This window comes from Rhinatrema bivittatum, chromosome 1 (genome assembly GCF_901001135.1).
Source record: "Rhinatrema bivittatum chromosome 1, aRhiBiv1.1, whole genome shotgun sequence".
Classification (NCBI taxonomy): Eukaryota; Metazoa; Chordata; class Amphibia; order Gymnophiona; family Rhinatrematidae; genus Rhinatrema; species Rhinatrema bivittatum.
The window spans coordinates 739,223,701-739,236,151 of record NC_042615.1 but is presented as its reverse complement, the minus strand read 5'-3'; the positions used below and the strand labels follow the sequence as shown (position 1 = coordinate 739,236,151).

Genomic DNA, 12,451 nt, shown 5'->3' with positions numbered 1-12,451 from the left:
ATAGCATCCTTCAACCACCGGGAAATAGTAGCCTTGGAAGCTTTATGCTCTTTCCTAGGACTGCTCCACAAGACAAAAAAGTGATCAGACAGGTGAAAATCATTAGTGTCCTCCAAGTAACGCATCAGTGCCTGCCTGACATCCAAATGCTTCAATTCACGAGCATGTGGAGAATTCTGATCCAAATCCGGGAACGCAGGCAACTCAATGGACTGGTTCACATGAAAAACCAATACAATCTTAGGCAGAAAGGACGGCATGGTTCTAAGAGAAATGCCAAAATCGGAAAACCTAAGAAAAGGTTCACGACAAGATAGGGCCTGAATTTCCAAAGTTCTCCAAGCCGAGCAGACAGCTACCAAAAACACCATTTTGAGTGAAAGGTCCTTCAGAGTGACACACCTGAGCGGTTCAAAAGGAGGTTCATACAATGTCCTAAGGACCAAATTCAAACTCCAAGATGGACAAACAGCTCGAAGTGGTGGATGCAAATGCTTAACACCCTGAAGGAAACAAACCACATCTGGATGAGCCACTATGGACGCACTATCCACCTTTTCACATAAACATCCTAACGCCGCCACTTGAACCCGGAGAGAACTGAAAGCTAGCCCTTTTGCCAAACCCTCTTGCAAGAAGGCTAGAATGTGGACTATCGAGGCCCACCTAGGGGAAATATTCGACCTACTACACCAAGAGTCAAAAGCCTTCCAGACTGACTTACGTAAGAGAGGTGGAAGTTTTGAGAGCCCGTAAGAGAGGAAATTACCGAATCCAGATACCCTTCTTTCTCAACTGCCGCCTCTCATAAGCCAAGCCACTAGACAAAAGCGATCCACCTGGTCGAAAAATACTGGACACTGCTGCAGGAGATTTGGAAGATGACCCAGACAGAGCGGCCCGTCCACTACAAGGTTGAGGAGATCCGCGAACCACGGCCTTCATGGCCAGTTTGGAACCACCAGCACCACCGCTCCCGGAAGGGCTTCTGTCCTTCTCAAGACCTTGCCTACCAGGAGGCCAAGGAGGGAATGAGTAGAGCAGAATGTCACGAGGCCATGGGAGAACAAGAGCATCCACCCCTTCCGCTCCGTGCTCTCTTTTGCAACTGAAGAAGCGCGGCCCCTTGGAATTCCCTCGAGTCGCTAGTAGATCCAAACAGGGAATCCCCCAGCGATGAGACATCAACGTGAACGCCTCATCGGACAGCTCCCATTCGCCGGGATCCAATCTGACGGCTCAGAAAAACCGCCTGTACGTTGTCTACCCCGGCAATGTGTGAAGCCGCTATCCTAAGCAGATAAGTTTCTGCCCAATCCATGAGCTTGTTCGCCTCTGCCGCTACGGGGCGGCTCTTTGTGCCTCCCTGCCAGTTGATATAGGCTACCGTCGTTGCATTGTTGGAGAGCATTCTCACTGACCGACGATGAACCAGAGGCAAGAACTTCTGCAGGGCCAAGTGGACTGCCCTGGTTTTGAGATGATTGATGGATCATTGTGCTTCCTGAGATTGGCAAACTGCCCTCCAGCCGGAAAGACTGGCATCCGTCGTCACAATAGTCCACTGAGGGACCTCCAGATCCATCCCTCGGGACAAGTGTTCGTGGGTCAGCTACCAAGCTAGGCTGGACCTGGCCGGTTCCTGGAGGGGTAAGGAAACTTGAAAAGCTTCTGACTTGGGGTCCCAACGTGAGAGCAAAGCCCTTTGCAATGGCTTCATATGAGCGAAAGCTCATGGGACCAACTCCAGAGTAGACGCCATATAACCAAGAACCTGTAAATAGTCCCATGCCCTGGGACCCGGTAGGGACATGAGACACCGAACTTGCGACATGAGTTTGTATATCCAATCCTGCATCAGGAAGATTTTCCCAACCCGAGTATCGAATATCGCCCCCAAAATCTTGGGCGGGGGACAACTGGCTCTCATCTGCATTGATAATCCAACCCAGAGCGTGAAGTGTCTGCACCATCCTGGCGACCGCCACCTCACATAGTTCCTTTGACTTCGTTCGAATGAGCCAGTCGTCCAAATAGGGATGGACCGGGATCCCCTGGCGACGGAGAGCTACCACGACGACCACCATCACCTTGGTAAATGTGCGTGGAGCTGTCGGCAGCCCGAAGGGAAGTGCCTGAAACTGGTAATGCTTGCAGAGGACCATAAACCGGAGATACCACTGATGGTCCTTCTAAATTGCAATATGTAGGTACGCTTCTGTCAAATCGAGGGAAGCTAAAAACTCCCCTGCTCTGACGGAGGCGATTACGGAACATAGCATCTCCGTACAAAAATGGGGCACTCTGAGATCTCTGTTGACCTTCTTCAGATCTAAAATCAGACGGAAGGACCCTTCCTTCTTTGGAATCAGAAAACAAATCGAATACCTGCCAGTTCGAAGTTCGTTCAGAAGAACCGGAACTACTGCCCCGAGGTCCCACAACTGGCAATGCAGTTGGGGCCTTTTCTCCAGAGACCCGCAGGGCAACACCAGAAATAGATTGCGTAAGGGACGAGCAAAATCTAAGGCATAGCCGTGTTCTATAATGTTTAGAACCTAATGGTCCGACTTATTTTGATCCACTCCTCGTAAAACAGGGACAGCCACCCGCCCCCCCCCCCCCCAACGACTGGAACAGGGGAGTGGGCCAGCACTACTTCATTGGGAGGACTTGACTCCCATTGCCCCTGTGGCACCGCCGTCTCGGGCGGGTCTACGGCCCACGAAAGGAATGAGAGCAGGTCTGCGATCTGCCAGACTACTATCTTTGGCCAAACGGAGCCAGCTTAGACTGGTGAAAATGGCACTGCCCCCCGAAAATGCGACCGGGAAGGGATGAAACCTCTGGAAGCTTTTGGCCTATCCTCCGGGAGCTTGTACAATTTATTGTCCACCAAGGACTTAATGAACTGCTCCAAATCTCCAAAAAGTAATTTCCCCCGAAACAGAAAAGCATTCAGCTGCAACTTGGAGGAAACATCAGCCGACCAATTATGGAGCCATAAAAGCCTGCAGGTTGACATCGCAGAAGCCATAGTACGCTAAGACATACGAAGGAGATCGTACAAGGCACCCGGCCCCATACACTACCACCGCCTCCAAATGATCAGCCTGCTCCAACTCCTCCGGGGAAAGCTCTCTGGCACTCAGGAGTTGTTGTACCCACCAGAGACTCGCACACTGCATTAAACTATTGCAAATGGCTGTTCGAACCCCCAAAGCCGACACTTCAAAGATACGCTTGAGAAGCACCTCCAGCTTACGATCCTAAGGGTCCTTAAGGGCAGCCGCCCCGACCACAGGAATAGTCGTACGCTTGGTGACTGGGGATACGGCCGCATCAACCTTGGGAACTTTAAGAAGGTCAAGAGAGTCATCCGGCAGTGGGTACCATTTTTCCATAGCTCTGCCTACGCGAAGGCTGGCTTCCGGAGTATCCCACTCCCGAAACATTAGCTGGCACAACATAGGATGAAAAGGAAAAGTCCTAGCCGGGGGGACGAAGACCAGACAGCACCGGATCCACCGTGCCCTGATCCTGAGGCATTGGCGTCTGTCCAGCCGGTATGCCCAACTCCGCTAGGACATGTGGAATCATCGGCTCCAACTCATCTCTATGAAAGAGCCTAAGGACCAGAGGATCATCCCCCTTCAAGCGGAGCCACACACTCGGAATCTTCATCCATGTCCGCCTGAAGCAGATCCGCCAGTGGCACCGCCCCCTGGTTCCCGGAACCGGACCCTTCCCAGACCACCCTAATCCAGGAGACCTCAGGAGGATCTGGCCTAGGAAACTGCATGGGAGGAGCGGGTCCATCCCCAGGCCGCTCCAGAGGGGGCTCAGGATCTCCTATGGGCATAAGGCTAGCTAAATAAGCCTTAATATGTAATAGTAAAATAAAATCAGCCGAAAAAAGGATGCTGGCCTTTTAAATTTTCCCCGAGGGGGTTACCCAAAGGAGCATGGAAAGTAGGAAATAAATAATGGGGAGACCCGGGGCAAAAATCCTGCAAAAATAACTGAGGAGGGAGATCCCCTCCCCCTGCTGAGCTATCTGCATCAGCATCTAAAGCTCCTACAAATGCTGCCGATCCCACGTTCCGCAGGAGTGTGGCAGGCTGAGTACCACGAGGCAGCATCGGGGCGCCTGCCCCACGGGACAGATGTACCTGCCTCCCCCTGCTGCCAGCTGCCCCCGCTGACGGGCCTTCGCCCCCGGGAAGACACAGGGAGCAGGGGCTATCTTTGGAGAGCCGTGCTGCCGGCTCCCCATAGGATTTGCAGGCCAAAGCGTGCGGCATCGCCCGCTGAACAAGGAGGGGAGGCCACGAAAATAAACCCCAGAGCCAAAATAAGAGCAGCACAGCTGCAAAAAAACAACACGTTCCGATTCTATTTTTTTGTTTTTTAATTTGCGTTGGCCTCACCAGAGCACAACCAGTGGTTGTCTCTGGGCCAGGGGGGACGGACCAGCCCACCGGTAAATGTCCCCCAGTCATTCACCGGCTGCTGCTCCTGATACACTGGAGTGAAGGGCAAAGCACACGGCAGGCCTACCACCGAGGAGAAAGGACTCTGCTCCTCGGGAGGTCCGGCTCTTTTTTTTTTTTTTTTTTGAAACTTTGTTTCAGCCAAACAAATTTAAAGGACTCCTGTCACTACAACTTTTTTTTTTCTTGTTTAGAGTCAATTAGCCAGGACTGCAGGTTCTGCCACCTTCATCTGCTGGAGACAGAGAAATACTGAAGGGGCTGCAGGTGGCGTATCCTACTTACAGGGGTGCCCTTAAAGTTTTTCTCTGTCTCCATCTGCTGGAAGGGAGGCATAACCCAGCAGTCTGGGCTGCTCCGGGTTATACAGGGAACACCAGTGTACTGTGACGTTGTTGAAGATGATCTAAAAAGTTTTGCTTGTACTGTGAAATTGGGGAAGACTGCCCATGAGTAAACATAGCCATATCAGGCCCATTAGTTCAGCTGATTTAAAAGTATTAACACTGTGGTCTTCAACAGGTGGACAGCAAGGTCCCAGGGGTATGTGGGGACAGCAGGAGGCTGCTCTCTCATTAGCTGAGGAAGGAGTCCTTTAATTGGCCTAACAAGAGGCTGCCCTTACTTCCTTCACTTCCTTATCCAATGGCAGGCTGTTTCCTCCTCCTCTAACAAGATCAGAGCAAGACATCACCACTTCCTGGGCCCAGTGGGTCACCAACTTTAATCTTCCCTTGCTGAGGTCGGAAGTGATGCTCTCTTCACCTCTCGGGACCCAGAAGTAAGACAGCATGAGCAAGAGGGAGAAAAAAGGACATACATCAGGAGTGGCCAACTCTGGTCCTCAAGAGCCACAACAGGCCAGATTTTCAGGATATCCACAATAAATATGCATGAGATTGGTTTGCATGCTCTTCCTCCATTGTATGCAAATCTATCCCATGCATATTCAATGTGGATATCCTGAAAACCTGGCCTGTTTGTGGCTCTTAAGGACCAAAGTTGGCCACCCCTGATCTACATGCATAGATCCACTGCCTCATCTCATCTGCTTTTGGTAAGGAGGGATGGAAATTCTGGACCGATCTAAGGACTCTTCTCCTGGCTGGGAGCCAAGAGAGGAAAATGGGAATTCTGCTAGGCAGATAGGGATGAGAGAGAGGGAGTGGGTGCTGCTAAACAAAGAGGTGTGGAGGAGAGAAGGGGTGTCAGTGCTGCTAGGCAGTGAGGGGTGGAGATGAAAGGGGAGGGCCACACAAAAACTAGACTAAGTTGCAATGATAGCGAGACCACAGCAAAAAGTAGGGGGAAACTCCAAGGTGAGGTGGGGAGCTGTGAGTGAGGCAGGCTTTTAAAAGGTGGGGCCATGCTGGGTCATGTGCCTTAGAGGCAAGCCTGCGCAGCTCTTACTGTAGCACAGTGAGGGTCCCTGCAAGCAAGAGGACCACACAGCAACAGGAATCAGAGTATCCTCCCTAAAAGGGGCAGCTTCCAGACACACCCATAGAGCACCTCCTCCTCCGAGATCCCAACTGCAAAGGAGGTTTAGGGCCATCTGGACCAATGCCTGGAACAGGATCAGGGTCCAGCTGGAGCAAAGGACTCAAGGCAGAGTCAGAGCCCACCTGGGGTGAAATGCCTGGATCCTGGAAGCAAAGCCTACAGTGCAAAAGGCTCTGGGACAAAGCTCGATAGCAGAGTCTGCTGAACTGCAGGTGCTGATACTGAATCTGGAATCACCAAAGGTGCAGGTTGGACTGAAGGCCTCAAGTCCGCACTTGAAGCAGCCCACTGCAGAGCCATGGCAGGAAAAGCTAGAGCCAAAGGCATTGCATGCTTCTTTGGTGGCTGAACATAGGCTACTGAAGTCACTGTAAATGAAGCCTGAGTCTGCAGGCACTACAGGAGTTTGAGTGCTATGAGGACTGCTGGGCAGTGAGGTGAAGGAAGAGGACAGGGAGCATGGAGAAGAGGATGTAGGGATGGGAGCATCAAACATGCTTGGCACAGATACAAGTGTATGAAGGAACAATTAAAAGGGTGTAGTTGAGAGACGTGAGGAATGAATTGGGCATGGAGGGGGGAGTGATGAGGTTCAAGAACTATAATGTCAGTTTGGGTACTGTGCATTTCTTCTGTCTTTATATTTTGCTTAGTGTAGGAGAAAAATGTATTTCTGCTTCTAGTTCTCCAGTTTTGCACTGCATGCAGGGACGCTTCTTGGGGTTTCCATTCCAGTTTTTATCTCCACATTTGTAATTTTTGTTCTTTTATTCTGTATTTGGTGAAGGTCAGTCTGTATGAACAAGATAAGGTATTTTACTAGTATGTGGTCATTCGTATCAGTCTTATTTGTTATATTTTCTCAATAGGACATGTACTCATGGTGCACTGCTGCCTTTTCATATCTAGGGTTATTGCTGTTTGAGTCTTTGGAATTTGTGCTGCTATGCTATAGCAGGTTTGTTACATGTGCTAATTTTTTCTTCTGGTTTTGTGCCTGGTAATACAGAGTTTGTGTTGCTGTTACTGAGATGACACCTGAATCAGAATCTGGAAATGTCCTAGTTCTGCTCTGCATCCATTGTTGAGGGGGGTTCCTGTGCAAGCAGAGTATGTTTTCAGTTAGCCCCATGTCAATCATGCATTCAATGGGTCCCGCCTCATCTAATCAGGTGACGCCTGATAGAAAAAGTTTAAGAACCACTAAAGAACTCCCATAGCTATGTAATTGTCATTTCTTGAATATATGTTTTTACATCGAGGCTTTGCTGATGAATTTGCTTATGTATTATGTTATTTTTGTTTTTATGATAACTGTTCTTGAATTGTTTTATGTTGCTAGATTATGAATGTAACATTGTAAGTCACCTTGATCAAGACTTCTTATAGAGTGTTGTCTATAAAAATGTTTTAAATAAAATAAAACAAACAGGGTTCATAGCCAGGATAAGATATCCCAAAACTATCTGTTAATTTCTTGAGGTTCTTAGCAACCTCCATAATTCTCATTACCCCATAAACTTGCTATAGTCTCTAAGCAGGCACTCTTATTCTCTCTCACCTACTGCTATTCAATGGATAATAGAGAAGGAAATATTAAGGGCTAACTTATCTTTAAGATAAAATGAAGTTTGAGGCAGAACTGTGCGTAGTCTTCCATGAATCCTGGAACTGGCTTACGAGTCTCTCTAAATCTCAGCTCATAACAGTTGGCAGCCAATTAGGTGATTGTGCCAAGTCATAACTGAACTCTTTTCTACTCATGTTCTATGGGAAACTGGGTGCAAGGGAGTACGGGAAATGTAGCTCTCCTCAGTGGCCATCTTGGATTTATTTCTTTTAGAAACCAGTTAGATTCTACCTTGAAATAATAAAAAAAAAAAAAAAAAAAAAAAAAAAAAAAAAAGAGGAGAAATTACTTACCTGATAATTTCATTTTCCTTAGTGTAGACAGATGGACTCAGGACCAATGGGTATAGTGTACTCCTCTTAGCAGTTGGAGATGGATCAGATTTCAATCTGACGTCAGCCCTAGTACATATACCCCTGCAGGAAGTGCAGCTCTTCAGTATTCTCCTCGAAAAGCATTGCGGATATATGTGTGACTGACTAATTTGATTAACTTGAATAACTTCATAACTTGGTTAAACTTTATTACTTGATCTGGTTGAATTGGCTATAGCTGGAGACCGCCAGTGCCCTCAACCAGAAAGCGTCGACACCCGGTAGGAAACATGGCTTACCCTTGAATCATTCGAGAATTCCATGAGTGACAGCAGCCGAGGGTGGGATGCTGGGTCCATCTGTCTACACTAAGGAAAACAAAATTATCAAGTAAGTAATTTCTCCATTTCCTAGCATGTAGCAAATGGACTCAGGACAAATGGGATGTATAAAAGCTACTCCCGAACCGGGTGGAAGGCTGCCCGTGACCCACTTAGTACTGCCCTCGCAAATGCCGTGTCCTCCCGAGCCTGAACATCCAGGCGGTAAAACCTGGAGAAGGTGTGGATGGAGGACCATGTCGCCGCCCTGCAAATCTCGGCGGGTGACATCCTGGTTTCTGCCCAGGACACTGCCTAGGTTCTAGTAGAATGGGCCTTGACTTGTAGAGGTGGTGACTTGCCTGCTTCTTCGTAGGCTGCCTTGATGACTTCTTTGATCCAGTGGGCTATGGTTGCCCGCAAGGCCGCTTCCCCTTGCCTCTTCCCGCTGTGAAGGACGAATAGGTGGTCCGTTTTTCGTACGGTTTCCGACATTTCCAGGTATCTGGATAGGAGTCTGCCGATGTTGAGGTGGCGTAGACTTTGAGCCTCTTCCAAATTCTTAAACTCATCCGGTGATGGTAGCGAGATGGTTTGGTTGAGATGGAAGTGTGACACCACTTTGGGGAGGAACGAAGGGACCGTGTGTAGCTGGATGGTTCCCGGGGTGAGCCCGAGGAATGGCTCACGGCAGGACAGTGCTTGTAGTTCTGAAATGCGGCAGGCTGAATAAACTGCCAGCAGGAATGCTGTCTTCAATGTCAATAGTCGGAGAGACAGTCCGCAGAGGGGCCTGAAGGGGGCTCCTGCTACGAAATCCAGGACCAGGTTGAGGTTCCAAAGAGGTACCGGCCACTTTAGGGGTGGGCGGATGTGTTTGATTCGTTTCAGGAAGCGTGAGACGTCCGGGTGAGAGGCTAAGCTGTCGCTCTCGCTCTTGGTGCCGTAGCATGACAATGCAGCCACCTGTACCTTGATGGAGTTGAGGGACAATCCCTTCTGTAACCTGTTCTGTAGGAAGTCCAAGATCGCAGGAATTTTGACTGAGCGTGGTAGGATATCATGGTCTTCGCACCAGGCTTCGAATACTCTCCAAATCCTTATGTACGTTAGAGATGTGGAGAACTAACATGCTCGGAGTAGGGTGTCGATTACAGCCCCCGAGTATCTGCTCTCAGGTGAGCCCTCTCAATGGCCAGACCGTAAGAGAGAATCGAGCTGGGTCCTCGTGGAGAATGGGCCCTTGTTGGAGCAGGTCTCTATGTGGAGGCAGTGGCAGGGGGGGGGGTCCCCTGCCAGTAGTCTTCTCATGTCTGCGTACCACGGTCTTCTTGGCCAGTCCGGGGCCACCAGAAGTACTAGTCCCCTGTGTAGCTGTATCTTGTGAATGATTGCACCTAATAGGGGCCGTGGCGGGAAGGCATATAATAGAGTCCCCTGTGGCCAGGTCTGTACCAGGGCATCGATCCCCTGGCACTGAGGTTCCCGCCTGCGGCTGAAGTACTTGGGCGTTGTACCGGTTTGCCAAAAGGTCCATGTCTGGTGTTCCCCACCGGTTGGATTCCAGAAGTCTGTCTCGCGCATTTTTGAGTGCTGCACCTCCCTCCACTGGGATAGTAGTGTGCTTTGAGATCGCGCAGACCATAGCATCCACTTTTGGGCATGTCAGAAGGTCTTTGGCCGCCGGGTCCAGAGGGTACATGGCTGCTATAGCCCGTCCCCCTTTGAATGCAGACTCTGGAGCAATCCGTTCCAGGTCAATTAGCTGTTGAACGGCTTGTAACAGAGGGAAATGGTGGGAAGGTTTGACGGAGTCCCTCTAGCAGAGGATTCATCTTAGGTTCCCCCGAGACACTTGTGCCTGGGATAGCAAGCTCCTTCAGGCTGTGGGTGACCAGGTCTGGAAGCTCGTCCTTGGTGAAGAAGTGTCTCATGGTCCGGTGAGGCTCTGTTCCCGGAGGGAGTTCCCCTTCCTCCAGGGGCTCCCCCATGTCAAAAATCTGGAGACCTGTGACCTAGTTTAAAATCTGCTCTACCTCCTTTCTGAATATTAGGACCTGCAGTCAAGTTCCACCTTGGTTAAAGTCAAGCCCATCCTGCTGGAATAGGATCCCTCTTCCCCAGAATGTTCCCTGGTACCTAATAAACCTAAAGCCTTCTTGCCTGCAGTGTCCTTACTTATGGACAGAGACTCTGGGGACTCAGTCTTCCATGGTGGGCTCCTGCACATGGAACTGGGAGCATTACTGAAAATACAAACTTAAAGATTCTGAATTTCAATATCCTCCCTAAAAGCCTAAATTTGGCTTCCAGAACCTATGTCATTAGTTTTCACATTATATATATATATATATATATATATATATATATATATATATATATATATATATATATTATTATGATTATCCTAACTCCTCAGATAATATTGTTTCCTGTTTAATCTGAATCCATTACAACTTTTGTGTTTAAGTTATTGCCCTTCCTGGGCCTTCTATTCTTCTTACTTCTAAGCTGTAAAGCCTCCAAGTTTATAGTCCTTGTTTAATGTAACTTACTGCTCTCTTCTGATTATTTTGTACTGTTCCATTTCTGTTACAAGTTTTTTTCTCTATCCCCCGTTCGATGTAAACCGATCTGATATGGTATTTAACCATGAAGTTCGGTATAGAAAAATGCTAAATAAATAAATAAATATCACAACAGCTGGCTCCTCTCCAACGTTCTGTAAAATCTTATCTAGGTAAATTAAGCAGTGCAGAAAATATCAGTATAAAATGTTTTCATGTGTTGGTAACTCTGAATGTAAATCCAGATTACAAGCTAAAGACTGTCCCTTCTCAGCACAGGTTGAAAACATGTATAACAGTTCAACATAGACAGAACTACGAATAATAAAAATATAAAAGCAATTTATATTTCATGCATGCCTCATTTTATGGATGTACAATTTGTTGTTTATTATTGCGAGCTTTTGAATACATAAGTATACGATGTATTCTCGACCCCATTAGGGAAATAAAGCTGTTCAGACCCCGTCCAGATTGGAAGAATTAAAATCTCCTACAATTACATAAACAAATATAATCCGTTCTTTCCTAGACCATTCTGAGTGTCATACATGTTCCTTCTGTCATTCTGAAAGAAAAGGACAAAGGTTCAAACTTCCTCTCGTTCAAAACTGAGTTTCCCACTGCAGCTTTTCCAAACAGTTACTTACAGCGTCTCGGATGACGTCACACCACTCTATCCCGACCTTTAGGCTCTAACGGGCCCACGAGCAGTTGACCCAATTATAGATTTAAAGCCAAAATACATTTTCAAGGCATCCACTACTGACTTTCTATCCGCAGTGTTTAAAGTTCGAATTTCCCACCCTCCACTGCCCTAGCCGGAAGCCGCTCCGTAACCGTACCGCTCATTGATTGGAAACCTCTGTACCCAACTACTATGATTGGTTGAGGGTTCCAGCACTGTTACCAAGGTGATAGCACTCATGGATTCACGGCGGGAAGGGAAGTGTCGTTTTCCTGCGCAGGCGCACAGGGAAACGGGTTCTAAAATTGTCTTAAAGCGGCTTAAATGGTATGACTGAGTTTGTACGACCCCGCCCACTGGCAAAAGAGAAAACGGTTCAAGGCAGAGGAATTCAGACTCTAGGCTGGTTCGTTGCCAGCAAAGAAATCTAGAACTTTGGTTATCAGCCAGGGATACTTAGAAGCCTGTCAGGTAGGGTACATAGCCACCACCTGTGAAGGGATACCCGAATTGCCGAAAGCAATCACCGCCCCTGCGTTCTTAAGCAGGAGATCCTGGGTTTTGGTCAGCTGCCATGTGCTGAGCTGAAGAAATAAAACGGAGACGTGGCAACATTGTTGCGCTTACAAAAAAACAAGGTCAACTATTTAAAATAAATACGGTAGTAGATAACAAATGTAATACAACACTCCCCCATTACACTTTTACAACTCAAGCCGCATTAATAGCAAAGGAATATCAGAAATTTGTCTTGACTTATTTAAGAATTTGTATTCCGCTCGTGTCCGACTTTCGCAGCAGATTACATATAAAAATACCTAATAAAAGTGTAAATAACGAGGATAAAACAAATATAAAAGCAAGCAGGCGTATACAACAGGCCAAATTAAAATAAAAAATCATTAACAGGACAAAAGTAATAATAGCTGCTGCCTT

At 47.9% G+C, this 12,451-nt stretch overlaps 1 protein-coding gene across 3 annotated transcripts in view; it reads right to left on the bottom strand.

The window, feature by feature from the left end:
• Positions 1-11,803, bottom strand: part of C1H5orf34 (chromosome 1 C5orf34 homolog) — a 105,419-nt gene extending 93,616 nt beyond the window's left edge. For 2 of the 3 annotated variants that reach the window (XM_029577770.1, XM_029577790.1), the window contains exon 1: positions 11,478-11,644. The gene's annotated coding sequence lies outside the window, so the exon portion shown is untranslated. Of the gene's footprint in view, positions 1-11,477; positions 11,645-11,672 lie in introns of those variants that run through there. The other variant, XM_029577780.1, reaches the window with a different exon arrangement.
• Positions 11,804-12,451: the final 648 nt, after the last annotated feature.